At 35.4% G+C, this 17,679-nt stretch overlaps 5 non-coding genes across 5 annotated transcripts; all 5 read right to left on the bottom strand.

Annotated features, from left to right (window-relative positions):
* Positions 1 to 2,144: 2,144 nt before the first annotated feature.
* Positions 2,145 to 2,216, bottom strand: TRNAE-CUC (transfer RNA glutamic acid (anticodon CUC)). Its single transcript has one exon. It is a non-coding gene; the product is annotated as a tRNA-Glu (tRNA).
* A 3,536-nt stretch (positions 2,217 to 5,752) lies between these two features.
* On the bottom strand, positions 5,753 to 5,823 carry TRNAE-CUC (transfer RNA glutamic acid (anticodon CUC)). Its single transcript has one exon. It is a non-coding gene; the product is annotated as a tRNA-Glu (tRNA).
* A 2,286-nt stretch (positions 5,824 to 8,109) lies between these two features.
* On the bottom strand, positions 8,110 to 8,181 carry TRNAE-CUC (transfer RNA glutamic acid (anticodon CUC)). The gene has a single exon. It is a non-coding gene; the product is annotated as a tRNA-Glu (tRNA).
* Positions 8,182 to 14,147: 5,966 nt separating this feature from the next.
* On the bottom strand, positions 14,148 to 14,219 carry TRNAE-CUC (transfer RNA glutamic acid (anticodon CUC)). The gene has a single exon. It is a non-coding gene; the product is annotated as a tRNA-Glu (tRNA).
* Positions 14,220 to 16,070: 1,851 nt separating this feature from the next.
* Positions 16,071 to 16,142, bottom strand: TRNAD-AUC (transfer RNA aspartic acid (anticodon AUC)). The gene has a single exon. It is a non-coding gene; the product is annotated as a tRNA-Asp (tRNA).
* Positions 16,143 to 17,679: the final 1,537 nt, after the last annotated feature.

Below are 17,679 nucleotides of genomic sequence, written 5' to 3'. Positions count from 1 at the left end.
TTCCTGACACACAAACCCGAAGTGAGTTGTCTGCTGTTCAAGAACGGGAAGTAACATGCAAGACTATAAACTGAAAACAATAACTGTTTCCAATAGTACACGTATTCTAATACTGAATAAATACGTCTATTAAAGGATACTACCAATAAATTATTTCCTTATTATATTGTTTAGGTTCTTATTAACATCAAAATAAAACACTTGCTATAATGTTTTGTAAGAAAAAAAATGGGATGGGATGGGATTCGATGTGGTGTCAAAATAATAAAATAACTACGAATCCGCCACTCTACCCACCTAACCACGGAGGCTACGTTGTGTTGGCTCTTTTTTTAAATAAATTATCTTCATAACCATGGTGCATATCGCTTCGAACCTTAAGATAAGAGTTTTTCTGTTTAATTCTATATTTTCGTACGACATCTTAGTTACAGAAGCTAATTTATATTTGGCAGGCAATCTACACACTAGGTTTTAACCAATAAATGCAACATTTTAGTCCACTATCCATTCCTTGATCCAACTTCTCGATTCCCCTACTGAATTCCCTCCGCAATTGTGATCTGCTACTGAAAAAATCCCTAGAAATCATCGTTGCCAGTATATACAAAACCGAGCATAATTTTGTTTTTTGCTTATATTTTTATTATTTTATTATATTTTTTGGAAATATCTCCTTAGATGAATTGCTTTCTATTATCTCCACATACTAATAACTGAATTTTACCCATAAACGTAAGGAAAATGGAATAAATGCGAAAAACCTTGAGTTACAGTATACGCGCAATTTTTTTTGCGCATGGGAGTACTTGGTGTACAAATTATAATAAGTAATGTACGAAAACTTCTTTCGTTCAACTCAAGTGTAACGTTTTTCTGTAGTGTGTGTTATTTGTAAGTAAGCATCTCATATTTTAGTATGACTTTCAACAATGAAGGAATGAGAATGCCGACTGATTAGATTTTTCTTTCTGGTTCTTTGTCCAAAACAAAGGAGATAACTAGATAAGGGACAGAGGTTAAAAGGAATGTTCAGGTGGTGAGGTCAATGCATATGCATCAATGCATATGCACCCCACAGATTTCGGTGAATTAGATCTTGCTGAACTACAAGCAAAAACGAGGAAAGATATTTTATTCGGAACGCAGACTATTGCAACATACGGTATTCTGCAGTTGGTAATTCTGTTGTCGAGAGACGTATTGGTAGTAGTTTCACTTGTAGGAACGACTCACTCACCGTTTGTCAACATATAGCAATATCACTGTGTAGGGGGGGCCACTAGGGGGGCCAAGAATTTGAGCAAGGGGGCCTGCCCCCCCTTGGCCCTCCCTTAGCTTCGCCACTGCTACCTAGGTAGATCAAAAATAAGAGTGTTCTAGACTTCTTTCCATTAATAAAATATAAAAATAAGCTTGCATCCGAAACTATATATACAAGTAATTGAAATGAAAGTAGCAAGTTGGTGAGTCACCACCGTGCAGAAGAGTCACCGCCGTGCGAATTCTTTTTTCCCTTTATTTTCTTATGGAACAACATGTGTGATAGAAATACACTATCTGGATATATCTGCCAAGTAAACATACGAGAGGCATGTAGAAAGCAATCATAAATTGTGACACAATAATAATAATAATAATAATAATAATAATAATAATAATAATAATAATAATAATAATAATAATAATAATAATAATAATAATAATAATAATAATAATAAGAAGAAGAAGAAGAAGAAGAAGAAGAAGAATGTAAAAAATTAAGAACTACATGCTGCATGATATCAGATTCAAGGCTGTAGAGGTCACACTCTCAACAGAACAGTAACAGAAACAGAGAAGAATCAAAGTCAAGTGTTCATGATAGTATTCTGGAGTTGCTAACTACTGTTCATTATTATTATTATTATTATTATTAAATTCATTTTAAAGATTATTAATATTTATCCAACACCGGTTTCAATATAACGATTGCTACTGGCATACAGCCTATGTGATAATAGTGGAGATCTGGCAAATGCTCTCTCGAAACCCTTGCTATCTCCGTAAAATAAACAGGAGTTAATTTACAACAGGAAACGAAATGCAATCACTATCATTCAGGAAGTAGTCAACTTTCATAATAAGACATGTAAAATGGAACTTTCCAGCACCGGGAATCGAACCCGGGCCTCCTGGGTGAGAGCCAGGTATCCTAGCCACTAGACCATGCCGGAGTTGGTCATCAACAAGAATAGGATGCTTGTTAATAGGAAATAATTCATCATATTAGAGGAAGAGGCTAATCTTAAAAGAATAAACTCTTATTTCATGACTGCATTTTCTTCAATAAGGATTATTTATTCTTTCAATTCCTTCCTTTCGAAATATTTCACATATTATTTCATTAGTTAACTAATGGCCAAGAAGGCGCAGGAACAAGGGAAATACTGTTTCTATATAGCTACAATTCTCAGGAACATGACTACAACGGATACCATCCTCCACGGACATTTCTCCAGCTTTGAAACGTGATAGCTAGTAAAATGTTATTCAGCGAATCATTGGTGCATTACCGAATGCTACTTGCAACAGGTCTCTCTATAGCCGTTTTCACAAGTTAAAAAACAAAGTTCAACACAGATTCGCTGTTTCTTTCAATTACCCGTTTCACAATGCGACAAGAATTACACAAGAAGCAGCACGCACTCAATCACGTCTCACTCAACTTGCCTGGGCTCAGGTAATGTGTGCGTTAGGGTATGTTGATCTGTGATGTGTGTTTCCACTGTACTAACTACCTGCAACGAAGATTCCCAACTACAATTTATTAATAGTTTTTGAGAAGAGAAACTAACCAGGGAATTGAAACCAGAAAGATGAACCTAGATCTTTACGTCACTTGAGTATGTTTGCAAGCGAAATTTTTTTTCTCTTCACCTCTTTATGGAACAACATGTATATTTTTTCTTTAATAGAAATACACTACCGTACCTGAATATAGCTGCCAAGTAGGCACATAGCCAGGATTTCGTGAAATGGGGGGGGGGTCCGTGAAACGAAATACTGTAGTCATCACACCAGGGGCTCAATCATTCTAAACTATTTTACTGGAACATATATTGGTTCGTTTAGCTAGTATTTCGTAACGGGGGGCGTGACATGAAACTGAAGACCCAGGAGCTTGATCAATCTAAACTACTTTACTATCAACATAGATTCATTTGTTAGGACAATAAAATGAGGATATGTTATTAAGTATTTTAATAAAAAGAACTATGAAGAAATCTCGAGTAAAATAAAAAATAATAAAAAAAAAGTATTGAAGAAGATTTTACAATATTTACGTCCTTCCTCTGTTTATTCAAATATAACAATTTTCCTTTCATTATGACCTGAATTATTAGACCTTTAAAAAGTACATACTCAATAATGCCTTGTAAAATATTTTACAATATTTGCGTTTCTTTCTCTGTTGAATCAAATACTAACAGAACTTTCTTTCCACATAAATTTTTGTTTTTGTTATTTCGTCAACTACTGTCTGTTCCAAATGACATTTTAAAGGATGAGTAGAAAATTGCTTTTGAAATAACATGTTTGATACTGCAAGGATGCGATGAAGAAAAATTATGTTTAAAAATGTTCATGCTGTTACACAACGCCACAATGCTTTCGGAAGCTTGAAATCTCCCCAACTAGTAGCAGAAACTCTGAGAATTCCGTAACTTTTCTAGAAATTTAAAATTCCCTCACTCTTCCAGACATATCGCTCACCTCGCCACCATGTATTACAAGTAATACAAATCTCCTCATAAGAAAGAGTAACCAAAAGCTTCCTGTAGTTTTTTTTAAAATTTTTAATGCTGATCCTTCTTTTTCTCAATTCATTTTGTTTCATCCTTTCTTATTTTCTCCATTTCTGATCTCGAAAGGGGGAGTCCGGACCCCCCCCTTGGCTACGTGTCTGCTGCCAAGTAAACATACGAGAGGCATATAGAAAACAACCATAATAATAATAATAATAATAATAATAATAATAATAATAATAATAATAATAATAATAATAATAATTATTATTATTATTATTATTATTATTATTATTATTATTATTATTATTATTATTATTATTATTATTATTATTATTATTATTATTATTATTATTATTATTATTATTATTATGCGAAAAGTCAAGAACTGGCATACTGCATGATATCAGATTCAATGCTATAGACAGCAAAACTAACAGAAACAGAGAAGAATCAAAGTCAGGTGTGCATGATATTGTGTTGTGTATAGTATTTTGGAGTTGTCAACTACTATTCATTTTTCAATGCGATCGAATCCTGTTTACAAAAAGTATTTATTTATTTATTTTAAAGAATCTGCATTTTATTGACAGGGGGCATTCATGTATGAGTCTAAGAAATTTATATCACATTATGCAATATAGTAAATTAGAACATACATAAACACACTGGCGCAAATCCCGGGGGTTGAGGGGGACATGTTCCCTCCAATCTTGGATATGGGGGACTGTCCCTCCAATAATCCGATTTCATTTTTTTTTTTCGGGGGGAAATGTGATGATTTGTGTCCGATTGCCACAAAGGAAAGTAAGATGAAATTGATGTCCACCCAGAATAAACCTCAAAGATGTATCGTACGCCTCCCAATATTGAAGACAACTGTGTTCCCTGATCCCCACAGGATTGTTTTTCAACTTCACTATTTTGAGCATCGCTTAACCAAAAGAAAGAAAAAAAAAGTTAACGGTCTTACTTGTCCTTCTCAATGTTGAAGACAGATTTGCGCCGCTGCATAAACAGGGTCTATTGTATCCTATTACATTTGTATTGGAACATTATACAAAAATCTTAACTCCTTCCCCTTTTGTCTCTAATGTTTACTCTTAAGCAGACAACTATGTTGAAACATATTCATCCTAGAAACTAATTCTTTAGTATTTGGCACATGGAGAATCACTGTAGAAGAAAGTAAATGGCAATTAAATTGCACCAATACTAGCTGCTGTTCGTTCTGAACACGAGAAGAATAACGCAAATATAAAACCCGATATTCGAATATTGTAGAAATTGTTCCATTTTCCCCTTATTTGGATATTAGATTCGGAATTTCGGATATTATAGAAATGAACCCCTTTGTATCATTAGGAACTGAATTTTTAGAAATAATGAAAATTTTATTTCATTATTTTCATGAAGAGATTATTTACCGAATTTCATATTTGCAATTTAAACATATCTTTATATTCAGAACTTTCTGAATAAAACCAAGGGAAATTTGGATATAGAAATGAGCTCCTTAGGAGCGGAATTTTTTGCGATGCTCCAACATAATTTGGTTACTCTCAGCTAAAAATTTATATGCAGAATTTCATACCTCCAATCTGAGTAAATTTGTACATTTGCCACTTTCTGCATAAAGAAAGAAATTTGAATATTATAAGAAAGTTAACTTTTCTGTCCTAGGAGAAGAGTTTTCTGAAACGCCGAAACACATTATTTATAAATATTATTATTATTGAATTTATTTTAAAGATTATTTATATTTATCCAACACTGGTTTCAATATAACGATTGCTACTGTCATACAGCCTACATGATAATAGTGGACATTCGGCAACTGGTCACTCTAAACTCTTGCTATCTCGGTAAAATAAGCAGGAGCTAATTTACAATAGGACACGAAATGCAATCACTATCATTCAGGAAGTAGTCAACTTTCATAATAAGACATGCAAAAAGGAACTTTCCGGCACCGGAATCGAACCCGGGCCTCCTGGGTGAGAGCCAGGTATCCTAGCCACTAGACCATGCCGGACCTACGCATTAAGAAGAATTAAATCCTCATATTAAGAGGGGATAGGATTGAGTATAGCCCGCTCCCCCTAGTGATTTTTAACGAATCATAGTGATACTAACGTTTCATATTAGTTCAGAATGAATCGGAATCGCATGTTATAAAGATTTAAGATGTAAATCTTGTGGTGAGGAAGCTTTAATACAAGTAGTAGTAGTAATAGTAGTAGTAGTAGTAGTAGTAGTAGTAGTAGTAGTAGTAGTAGTAGTAGTAGTAGTAGTAGTAGTAGTAGTAGTAGTGGTAGTTAGTAGCAATGGTAGTAGTAGTAGTAGGAACGGGTTAGAAGCCCCGCTGGGGTTGGTTGGGTTCTGTTCTCGATATAAGTAGTAGTGGTAGTAGTAGTAGCAGCAGCAGCAGCAGTAGTAGTAGTAGTAGTAGTAGTATTAGCGACTTCCAGTTCCGGTGACAAAGAACTGGGGGGAGCGGGCTATACATACTGAATTTTCTTCAATAAGGATTATTTATTCTTTCTTTGCCTTTCTTCGAAAATACTTCACATATTATTTCATTAGTGACAGCAACAGGAGCGAGGAAACATGAAAAACATCGTTTCTATATTTCCTATACAATTCTCAGGAACAATGACCAGAACGGATATCATCCTCCACGGACATTTCTCCAACTTAGAAACGTGATAATCAGTAATATGTTATTTCACGAGTCATTGGTGCATTACCAAATGCTACTTACAACAGATCTCTCTACCTTATTCTATTCTCTGCCACCTTATTCTATTTCTCTATAGCAGGAGCTCATGTGGTTCGGATTCCACGTTAATCAGTAAGTCCACGTCTCATATAGCCTCGCTGCTGAAAGGGACGCTAAACTCAAAATCCAAATCCAATCTATTTCTCTATAATTTACAACGTTCGCAGGCAGGAAATTAACCTCTAAAGTTTCATTTTTCGTTCGTATGTATATAGGCCAATATACTATATACTGTACTATATTCTAGTTGACTAACGGTCGTACCTCAAAATGTTACTTGTTCAGGCATAAAGGAAGAAACAATAATTTCGTATACATGAAAGCAGTTGAATATGTAATAACTCGTCACCTTTTCCAGGTAATAATTATGTGGAATTCATGATCAATTATTACACATTTAACTTCTTCCTTCTCTATGGAATTATATTTCTTTCGTTATATCTAAAACAAGAAAAGAAAAAGAAAAAGAAAAAAGAAAAGAAAAACTTGAGATACAACCCTTCGTCAAATAGTTGGTGATATAAATAGAATTCTGATTCGTGTAATTCCCTAGAATCTACATGTTAAACCTCACACAATGTGTGTGTGTAGGAAAAGGGGAAAGGTTATAACATACGATGGACTTTTCTTCCTATTCGAGGCATACATATTCTTTTTTTCTTTTCTTCTTTTTTTATGTTCATTTTTTCTTTTTTTTTCTTTTTTCTTTTTTTTTTTTTTTGTAAAACCCAGCTTGGGCGAAGTTTCGCATCTTCCGCAGCCATTGCCGCACATAGTATATATAACAAACGTTATCTACTGGTAGCTAGTTAAAAATTAGGTTTCTATATACCTACTTTTCGCTGCCTGGCGGTAGCTCATGTGATTCGGATTTCACGTTAAGAGTCTTCATCCCGGCGAAATTAAAATACCGCTAATTTTACAGTAATTATGTGATATCTTCAAATAGATAAAAGATAATTGAGATAAGGAACAAGAGCGCCCTAGACAATATTATTTTACATGAGATACCGTTATCACAAGTCACATAGTGGCTTTCCGTTTTCAGCTGTTTAGAAACGCGAAAAAAAATGCCGATTTTCAAAATGGCTCGAAATCGAAAGCAGATAAGTGAGTCGTGATAACGGTTTCTCATGTAAAATAATATTGTCTAGAGCGCTCTTGTTCCATATTTCAATTATGTTTTATCTATTTGAAGATATCACATAATTACTGTAAAATTAGCGGTATTTTAAATTCGCCGGGATGAAGACTCTTAATCAGTAGGTCCCGCCTCATAAAGCTTCGCTGCTGAAAGGAACGTTAAAATCAACTCAACTCAATATACCTATGATATGTCTTTCCGACACTGATTTCAATATAATGATTGCTACTGGCATACAGCCTATGTGATAATAGTGGACATCTGGCAAATGCTCTCTCTAAACTCTTGCTATCTCGAGAAAATATACTGGAGTTAATTTACAATAGGACACGAAATGCAATGACTATCGTTCAGTAAGTAGTCAACTTTCATAATAAGACATGTAAAAAGGAACATTCCGTCACCGGGAATCGAACCCGGGCCCCCTGGGTGAGAGGCAGGTATCCTAGCCACTAGACCATGCCGGAGTTGGTCATCAACAAGAATAGGATGCCTGTTAATAGGAAATAATTCCTCATATTAGAGGAAGAAGTTAATCTTAAAAGAATAAACTCTTATTTCGTGACTGCATTTTCATCAATAAGGATTATTTATTCTTTCATTTCCTTCCTTTCGAAATATTTCACATATTATTTCATTAGTTAAATAATGGCCAAGAGGGCAAAGGAACAAGGGAAATACTGTTTCTATATACAATTCTCAGGAACATGACCACAACAGTGACGACGCCAGAGGGGGGCAAGGGGGCGAGCGCCCCCCTAGTAGCTACTTCTGCCCCCCAGAATGCCACCTAGACTGCCCCCCCAGACTCCTACAATTTTTAAACATTCTACATGTAGTATTTTATATCAGTATCATAACCAATCTCATTGTCAAATTGTAGTCTACTTTCCATGCATTTACTATGTGGCAGATTAGTCCTCAAGCTTTCTTCTTTGAGCGTCTGGGTATGCACACATATTTCTGTCTTCTAATTTAGCGCCTTTTGAGGTAAATTTTAGTTATACTTCTTTCTTATGATTTTTAATTATTGTGCCTAGGGAAGAATAGTAGATTTGGTCGACTTGTTTTCTTCTCATTGGATCAACTTCGATTGGAATCAAAAGAAAGGTAAAACAAGTTACGTAACTTGTTTGTATTTATCCAGGTTTGAAGCTTTCAGTTTCATATTTTGTTTTATTTAATTGTTCTATACTTATTTTTTTCTGAAACATTATTCTTGGCTTTCAATATTCAGAGGATGTGCTTATAACAGCTTAGTTTGCAACTATTAGGACTTAATTTTTTCAAGGGGATAAAAAGAGTTGTGTTTTCCCTTCCTGCAAATGATAATAATAAATTTATACTGATTCCCAATAAAACGTATTGTCAGAGTGCTGATCTTTCGTTAGTAATTGGTATATACTAGTGCTCCCTTACTTATTTTGTTTCAAAGTACTGACGTGACGTCTACCATATTGACTAGAAACTGCTGAAAAATTCATAGCCCAACCCAGAAGGAGTGCACTTGGAATGGTGAAGTTTTACTTCTTCTACACTTCCCCCGAGAGTCAATATACTACCTTGTACAGTGCTCCAGTTTTTGCAGAAAAGTTTAAATATCTGAAGATTTCCTCGCACCACTGTTCGTAGCACTACCCCTATCAGATCTAAAATGACGTCCTTTCAAGTGTTATTTAAGTTTGGGAAATAAGTACACGTAATAGACGGAGCTAAATCTGCGGAATAAGAATGATAATCTAGACATTGAAATCCTAGATTATGCAATGTCAATTGTGTTCGCAGGGGCTTGATGGACAGGTGTATTCTCCTGAAGTAACAGAATTCCTTTCTTTTCATTTTCCGCGGCGTTGAACTTGGAATTTTTCTTTCAGTTTTGTAAGTAATGTAGAGATTCTGGATTAAATATCTGACCGTTGTGGAGGTAGTCTATGAGTACGACTCCATAGTTATCCCAGAAGAATGTTGCAAACAGTTTCTCAACCTACTTCTGTCTTGAACTTTAGGGTGAGGGAGAAATGAGTGCTAGTACTCCATTGACTGTTGTTTCGTTTCAGGATCATAGTGGTACAACCATATTTCATCTATGGTTACTATTCGTGAGCGAAATTGATCAGCATTACAGTCAAATTGGAAGAAGACTTCTCTTAATGCCGCCACTGTTTCATTCTCCTGACAGATTTTTTGAGAACCCATTATGCTGAGAACTTGCGCATACCGAAGCCATTTTGAATTATGCTACCGACGAGTTCCAAAGAAATGCCCAGAACTGAGAAAGCGGGGTGCAGCCAGACCTCAGACTATAAGTATATCGCGAGTTTATTATACACTTTAAAAACTATATAAATAATAGTTAAATTATTTTCGTCACTCAAAAACTGTCGTGGCCTAGGCCCTCCGGCCCCGGGCTATATCCACCACTGGCTAAAATGCTGCAATTTTCAAGAATAATGTCACAAATTGCATCCATGATTTCGGGAAGAGTCATTGCTTTTAATCATCCTGAATGTAAAGCATAATTTGTTGAAAAATCGCCACGTTTATACTAAGCCACTTACTTCTTCACCACTGTATATAACGGAGGAGAGTCCTGTGGTGTTTCTCTAATTTCCTAATTAATTTACTTCGATGACTTTCCTTGGTGGAACAAATATATTATAACAGTTAGGGTATGAATGTTTGTGAAATTCGCTGTTTGGACACACACAATCACTTTAGAGACCTGAGAAACGATAAGAATTTCATTATTAATATGAAAATTTGTATTTGTACATACAGAGAGATGTTTTTCTAAACTATGGTTTCATTTTTCTACCTAGTACCTACACTCCTTCTGGATTGGACTACGACATTTTCAGCAGCTCCTCGTAAATTCTCTCTCTCTCTCTACATATATATATATATATATATATATATATATATATATATATAGAGAGAGAGAGAGAGAGAGAGAGAGAGAGAGAGAGAGAGATACGTAGCATATAGTACTAGACGAATGTGTTACTTGTAGCATAAGCGAAAGTAATTCAATTTATATTTAGGCTTCAAAAAAGTTTCATTGAAAAATATTTCATGTGCAGACGTTACTTATTTGTTAGTTACACATTTTACTTGAAATAAGTTTAATTTATAATCATATAGGTTAATATGAAAACAGCAACGAAATACACAATGTAATGTAAAATAAGTCAAACGTAATAAGTATGTCATTTTTGGTATGGCAAATAGCCCCCCTCCCCGAAAATGTATCTGCCCCTCGTTTGCCCCCCTAAGAACTTAAAGCTGGCGTCGTCACTGGACCACAACTTATACCATTCACCACGGACATTTCTCCAGCTTTGAAACGTGATAGCCAGTAAAATATAATTCAGCGAATCATTGGTGCATTACCTAATGCTACTTTGCAACAGGTCTCTCTATAGCCGTTTTCCCAAGTTAAAAAACGAAGTTCAACACAGATTCGCTGTTTCTTTCAATTACCCGTTTCACAATGCGACAAGAATTACACAAGAAGCAGCACGCACTCAATCACGTCTCACTCAACTTGCCTGGGCTCAGGTAATGTGTGTTTCCACTGTACTACCTGCAACGAAGATTCACAACTGCAATTTATTAATAGTTTTTGAGAAGAGAAACTAACCAGGGAATTGAAATCAAAAAGATGAACCTAGATCTTTACGTCACTTGAGTATGTTTGCAAGCGAAATTTTGTTTCCCTTCATCTTCTTATGGAACAACATGTATATATTTTTTTTAATAGAAATACACTACCGTACCTGAATATAGCTGCCAAGCAGGCACGTAGCCAGGATTTCGTGAGGGGGGGGGGTCCGTGACACGAAATACTGTAGTCATCACACCGGGGGCTCAATCATTCTAAACTATTTTACTGGAACATATATTGGTTCGTTTAGCTAGTATTTCGTAACGGGGGGCGTGACATGAAACTGAAGACCCAGGAGCTTGATCAATCTAAACTACTTTACTATCAACATAGATTGGTTTGTTAGGACAATAAAATGAGGATATGTTATTAAGTATTTAAATAAAAAAAACTATGAAGAAATCTCGAGTAAAATAAGAATAATAAAAAAAAAGTATTGAAGAAGATTTTACAATATTTACGTCCTTCCTCTGTTTATTCAAATATAACAATTTCCCTTTCATTATGACCTCAATTATTATTAAAAGTACATACTCAATAATGCCTTGTAAAATATTTTACAATATTTGCGTTTCTTTCTCTGTTGAATCAAATACTAACAGAACTTTCTTTCCACATAAATTTTTGTTTTTGTTATTTCGTCAACTACTGTCTGTTCCAAATGACATTTTAAAGGATGAGTAGAAAATTGCTTTTGAAATAACATGTTTGATACTGCAAGGATGCGATGAAGAAAAATTATGTTTAAAAATGTTCATGCTGTTACACAACGCCACAATGCTTTCGGAAGCTTGAAATCTCCCCAACTAGTAGCAGAAACTCTGAGAATTCCGTAACTTTTCTAGAAATTTCAAATTCCCTGACTCTTCCAGAAATATCGCTCACCTCGCCACCATGTATTACAAGTAATACAAATCTCCTCATAAGAAAGAGTAACCAAAAGCTTCCTGTAGTTTTTTTTAAAATTTTTAATGCTGATCCTTCTTTTTCTCAATTCATTTTGTTTCATCCTTTCTTATTTTCTCCATTTTTGATCTCGAAGGGGGGAGTCCGGACCCCCCCTTGGCTACGTGTCTGCTGCCAAGTTAACATACGAGAGGCATATGGAAAACAACCATTAATAATAATAATAATAATAATAATAATAATAATAATAATAATAATAATAATAATAATAATAATGCGAAAAGTCAAGAACTGGCATACTGCATGATATCAGATTCAATGCTATAGACAGCAAAACTAACAGAAACAGAGAAGAATCAAAGTCAGGTGTGCATGATATTGTGTTGTGTATAGTATTTTGGAGTTGTCAACTACTATTCATTTTTCAATGCGATCGAATCCTGTTTACAAAAAGTATTTATTTATTTATTTTAAAGAATCTGCATTTTATTGACAGGGAGCATTCATGTACGAGTCTAAGAAATTTATATCACATTATGCAATATAGTAAATTAGAACATACATAAACACACTGGCGCAAATCCCGGGGGTTGAGGGGGACATGTTCCCTCCAATCTTGGATATGGGGGACTGTCCCTCCAATAATCCGATTTCATTTTTTTTTCGGGGGGAAATGTGATGATTTGTGTCCGATTGCCACAAAGGAAAGTAAGATGAAATTGATGTCCACCCAGAATAAGCCTCAAAGATGTATCGTACGCCTCCGAAAATTGAAGACAACTCTGTTCCCTGATCCCCACAGGATTGTTTTTCAACTTCACTATTTTGAGCATCGCTTAACCAAAAGAAAGAAAAAAAAGTTAACGGTCTTACTTGTCCTTCTCAACGTTGAAGACAGATTTGCGCCGCTGCATAAACAGGGTCTATTGTATCCTATTACATTTGTATTGGAACATTATACAAAAATCTTAACTCCTTCCCCTTTTGTCTCTAATGTTTACTCTTAAACAGACAACTATGTTGAAACATATTCATCCTAGAAACTAATTCTTTAGTATTTGGCACATGGAGAATCACTGTAGAAGAAAGTAAATGGCAATTAAATTACACAATACTAGCTGCTGTTCGTTCTGAACACGAGAAGAATAACGCAAATATAAAACCCGATATTCGAATATTGTAGAAATTGTTCCATTTTCCCCTTATTTGGATATTAGATTCGGAATTTCGGATATTATAGAAATGAACCCCTTTGTATCATTAGGAACTGAATTTTTAGAAATAATGAAAATTTTATTTCATTATTTTCATGAAGAGATTATTTACCGAATTTCATATTTGCAATTTAAACATATCTTTATATTCAGAACTTTCTGAATAAAGCCAAGGGAAATTTGGATATAGAAATGAGCTCCTTAGGAGCGGAATTTTTTGCGATGCTCCAACATAATTTGAGTACTCTCAGCTAAAAATTTATATGCAGAATTTCATACCTCCAATCTGAGTAAATTTGTACATTTGCCACTTTCTGCATAAAGAAAGAAATTTGAATATTATAAGAAAGATAACTTTTCTGTCCTAGGAGAAGAGTTTTCTGAAACGCCGAAACACATTATTTATAATTATTATTATTATTGAATGTATTTTAAAGATTATTTATATTTATCCAACACTGGTTTCAATATAACGATTGCTACTGTCATACAACCTATATGATAATAGTGGACATTCGGCAACTGGTCTCTCTCAACTCTTGCTATCTCGGTAAAATAAACAGGAGCTAGTTTACAACAGGACACGAAATGCAATCACTATCATTCAGGAAGTAGTCAACTTTCATAATAAAACATGTAAAATGGAACATTCCAGCACCGGGAATCGAACCCGGGCCTCCTGGGTGAGAGCCAGGTATCCTAGCCACTAGACCATGCCGGACCTACGCTTCAAGAAGAATTAAATCCTCATATTAAGAGAATAGGATTGAGTATAGCCCGCTCCCCCTAGTGATTTTTAACGAATCATAGTGATTCTAACGTTTCATATTAGTTCAGAATGAATCGGAATCGCATGTTATAAAGATTTAAGATGTAAATCTTGTGGTGAGGAAGCTTTAATACAAGTAGTAGTAGTAATAGTAGTAGTAGTAGTAGTAGTAGTAGTAGTGGTGGTGGTAGTAGTTAGTAGCAATGGTAGTAGTAGTAGTAGGAACGGGTTAGAAGCCCCGCTGGGGTTGGTTGGGTTTTGTCTCGATATAAGTAGTAGTAGTAGTGGTAGTAGTAGTAGCAGCAGCAGCAGCAGTAGTAGTAGTAGTAGTAATAGTAGTAGTAGTGACTTCCAGTTCCGGTGACAAAGAACTGGGGGGAGCGGGCTATACATAAGCCGCACTGAATTTTCTTCAATAAGGATTATTTATTCTTTATTTGCCTTTCTTCGAAAATACTTCACATATTATTTCATTAGTGCCGGCAACGGGGGCGAGGAAACATAAAAAACATCGTTTCTATATACAATTCTCAGGAACAATGACCAGAACGGATATCATCCTCCACGGACATTTCTCCAACTTAGAAACGTGATAATCAGTAATATGTTATTTCGCGAGTCATTGGTGCATTACCAAATGCTACTTGCAACAGATCTCTCTACCTTATTCTCTTCTCTGCCACCTTATTCTATTTCTCTATAGCAGGAGCTCATGTGGTTCGGATTCCACGTTAATCAGTAAGTCCACGTCTCATATAGCCTCGCTGCTGAAAGGGACGCTAAACTCAAAACCCAAATCCAATCTATTTCTCTATAATTTACAACGTTCGCAGGCAGGAAATTAACCTCTAAAGTTTCATTTTTCGTTCGTATTATATAGGCCAATATACTATATACATGCATACTATATACTGTACTATATTCTAGTTGACTAACGGTCGTACCTCAAAATGTTACTTGTTCAGGCATAAAGGAAGAAACAATAATTTCGTATACATGAAAGCAGTTGAATATGTAATAACTCGTCACCTTTTCCAGGTAATAATTATGTGGAATTCATGATCAATTATTACACATTTAACTTCTTCCTTCTCTATGGAATTATATTTCTTTCGTTATATCTAAAACAAGAAAAGAAAAAGAAAAAGAAAAAAGAAAAGAAAAACTTGAGATACAACCCTTTGTCAAATAGTTGGTGATATAAATAGAATTCTGATTCGTGTAATTTCCTAGAATCTACATGTTAAACCTCACACAATGTGTGTGTGTAGGAAAAGGGGAAAGGTTATAACATACGATGGACTTTTCTTCCTATTCGATGCATACATATTCTTTTTTTCTTTTTTCTTTCTTTTTTTTTTGGTAAATCCCAGCTTGGGCGAAGTTTCGCATCTTCCGCAGCCATTGCCGCACATAGTATATATAACAAACGTTATCTACTGGTAACTAGTTAAAAATTACGTTTCTATATACCTACTTTTCGCTGCCTGGCGGTAGCTTATGTGATTCGGATTTCACGTTAATCAGTAGGTCCCGCCTCATAAAGCTTCGCTGCTGAAAGGATCGTTAAAATCAACTCAGCTCTATATACCTACGATATGTCTTCCCGACACTGATTTCAATATAACGATTGCTACTGGCATACAGCCTATGTGATAATAGTGGACATCTGGCAAATGCTCTCTCTAAACTCTTGCTATCTCGAGAAAATATACTGGAGTTAATTTACAACAGGACACGAAATGCAATGACTATCCTTCAGTAAGTAGTCAACTTTCATAATAAGACATGTAAAATGGAACATTTCGGCAACGGGAATCGAACCCGGGCCTCCTGGGTGATAGCCAGGTATCCTAGCCACTAGACCATGCCGGAGTTGGTCATCAACAAGAATAGGATGCTTGTTAACAGGAAATAATTCATCATATTAGAGGAAAAGGCTAATCTTAAAAGAATAAACTCTTATTTCATGACTGCATTTTCATCAATAAGGATTATTTATTTTTTTCATTTCCTTCCTTTCGAAATATTTCACATATTATTTCATTAGTTAAATAATGGCCAAGAGGGCGAAGGAACAAGGGAAATACCGTTTCTATATACAATTCTCAGGAACGTGACCACAATGGATTCCATTCTCCAAGGACATTTCTCCAGCTTTGAAAAGTTATAGCCAGTAAAATGTTATTCAGCGAATCATTGGTGCATTACCGAATGCTACTTGCAACAGGCCTCTCTATAGCCGTTTTCCCAAGTTAAAAGTTTAACACTGATTCGCCGTTTCTTTCAATTACCCATTTCACAATTCGACAAGGATTAGGCCTACACAACAAGCAGCACGCGCGCACTTACGTCTCCTCAACTTGTCTGGGCACAGGTGGCATTTGTTGCTAGTATAGCTGCAATCAAGATTCCTAAATAATCCGGATTACTAAGTGCTTCTTATATTTCTTGATTTGTTGAAAAAAAAAAAAGGGGGGTAATTTGTTTCAATTTCATGCTTCTAGAAATGATATGGTTTGGCCAATGATGAGTCAGTCACTTCTAGTCTTTATATATTGTATATTGTGAGCTTTAGATACATTATGGGAAAGCTGTTTGTTATCATTTTATGCCTTTTAAGTAGATAACCTCCCTTATAAATATTCACGCCATCTATCGAGTAAGGCATATTTCCATATAAATTAATTTATAGTAATTACAGTATTATCCAGATAAGTCCTTATAAAATAATCCAAACGAGATGCGACGAGTAAATGAGTGACTTTATATTGCATAGTGTGAAACGTGTCAATAGCTACAGTTAATCGAATATCACGCGGATAACATAATGAGACGTATAACGTGGGAGAATGATAAAATATAACGTGGTACACGGAGTTGTAGTACGGTTATAATCGAGGCGCCTGAAACAAAAACTTCTTTGAGTAGAGAAATAATTTATAAGGATAATCTAATATAAATAAAATAGTTAGTTTGTGCGTTTGTCTGTCTGTGTGCGGTCTGGGAACCAGACAAGTAGACCGAGGGCTAGCAAAATTTGGTTACGGTTACCTTGGTCCAGGCCCCAGATCAAGACGAAACGATTTTTTCAAATCGAACCGGGGGTGTCAGGGGAGGGCTTTACCATTACTGGATTGGGGTCGGGGCTGAGAATTACCAAATTTTGGTATTTTGGCCCGGGTCCCAGACCAAGACGAAGCGTTTTTTTTTTTAATTCGAACCAGGGGGTCTAAGGGAGGCGTTTACCAGGCCATGTAAAAGTATTAGAAAATGACCGATATTAGTGTCGAATTCATAGTTTTTGCAGTCGCTGAGATCAATGGTGAAACTCCGATCGCGCTAACTTCCAAATTCACCCTATTCGTCTGCGGGCCGGGGTCCCCGATGAAGGGGGGAGATACCGAGACAT

This window comes from Thermobia domestica, chromosome 9 (genome assembly GCF_964235325.1).
Source record: "Thermobia domestica chromosome 9, izTheDome1.hap1.1, whole genome shotgun sequence".
Lineage (NCBI taxonomy): Eukaryota > Metazoa > Arthropoda > Insecta > Zygentoma > Lepismatidae > Thermobia > Thermobia domestica.
This window is presented reverse-complemented; position numbering and strand designations above follow the sequence as displayed.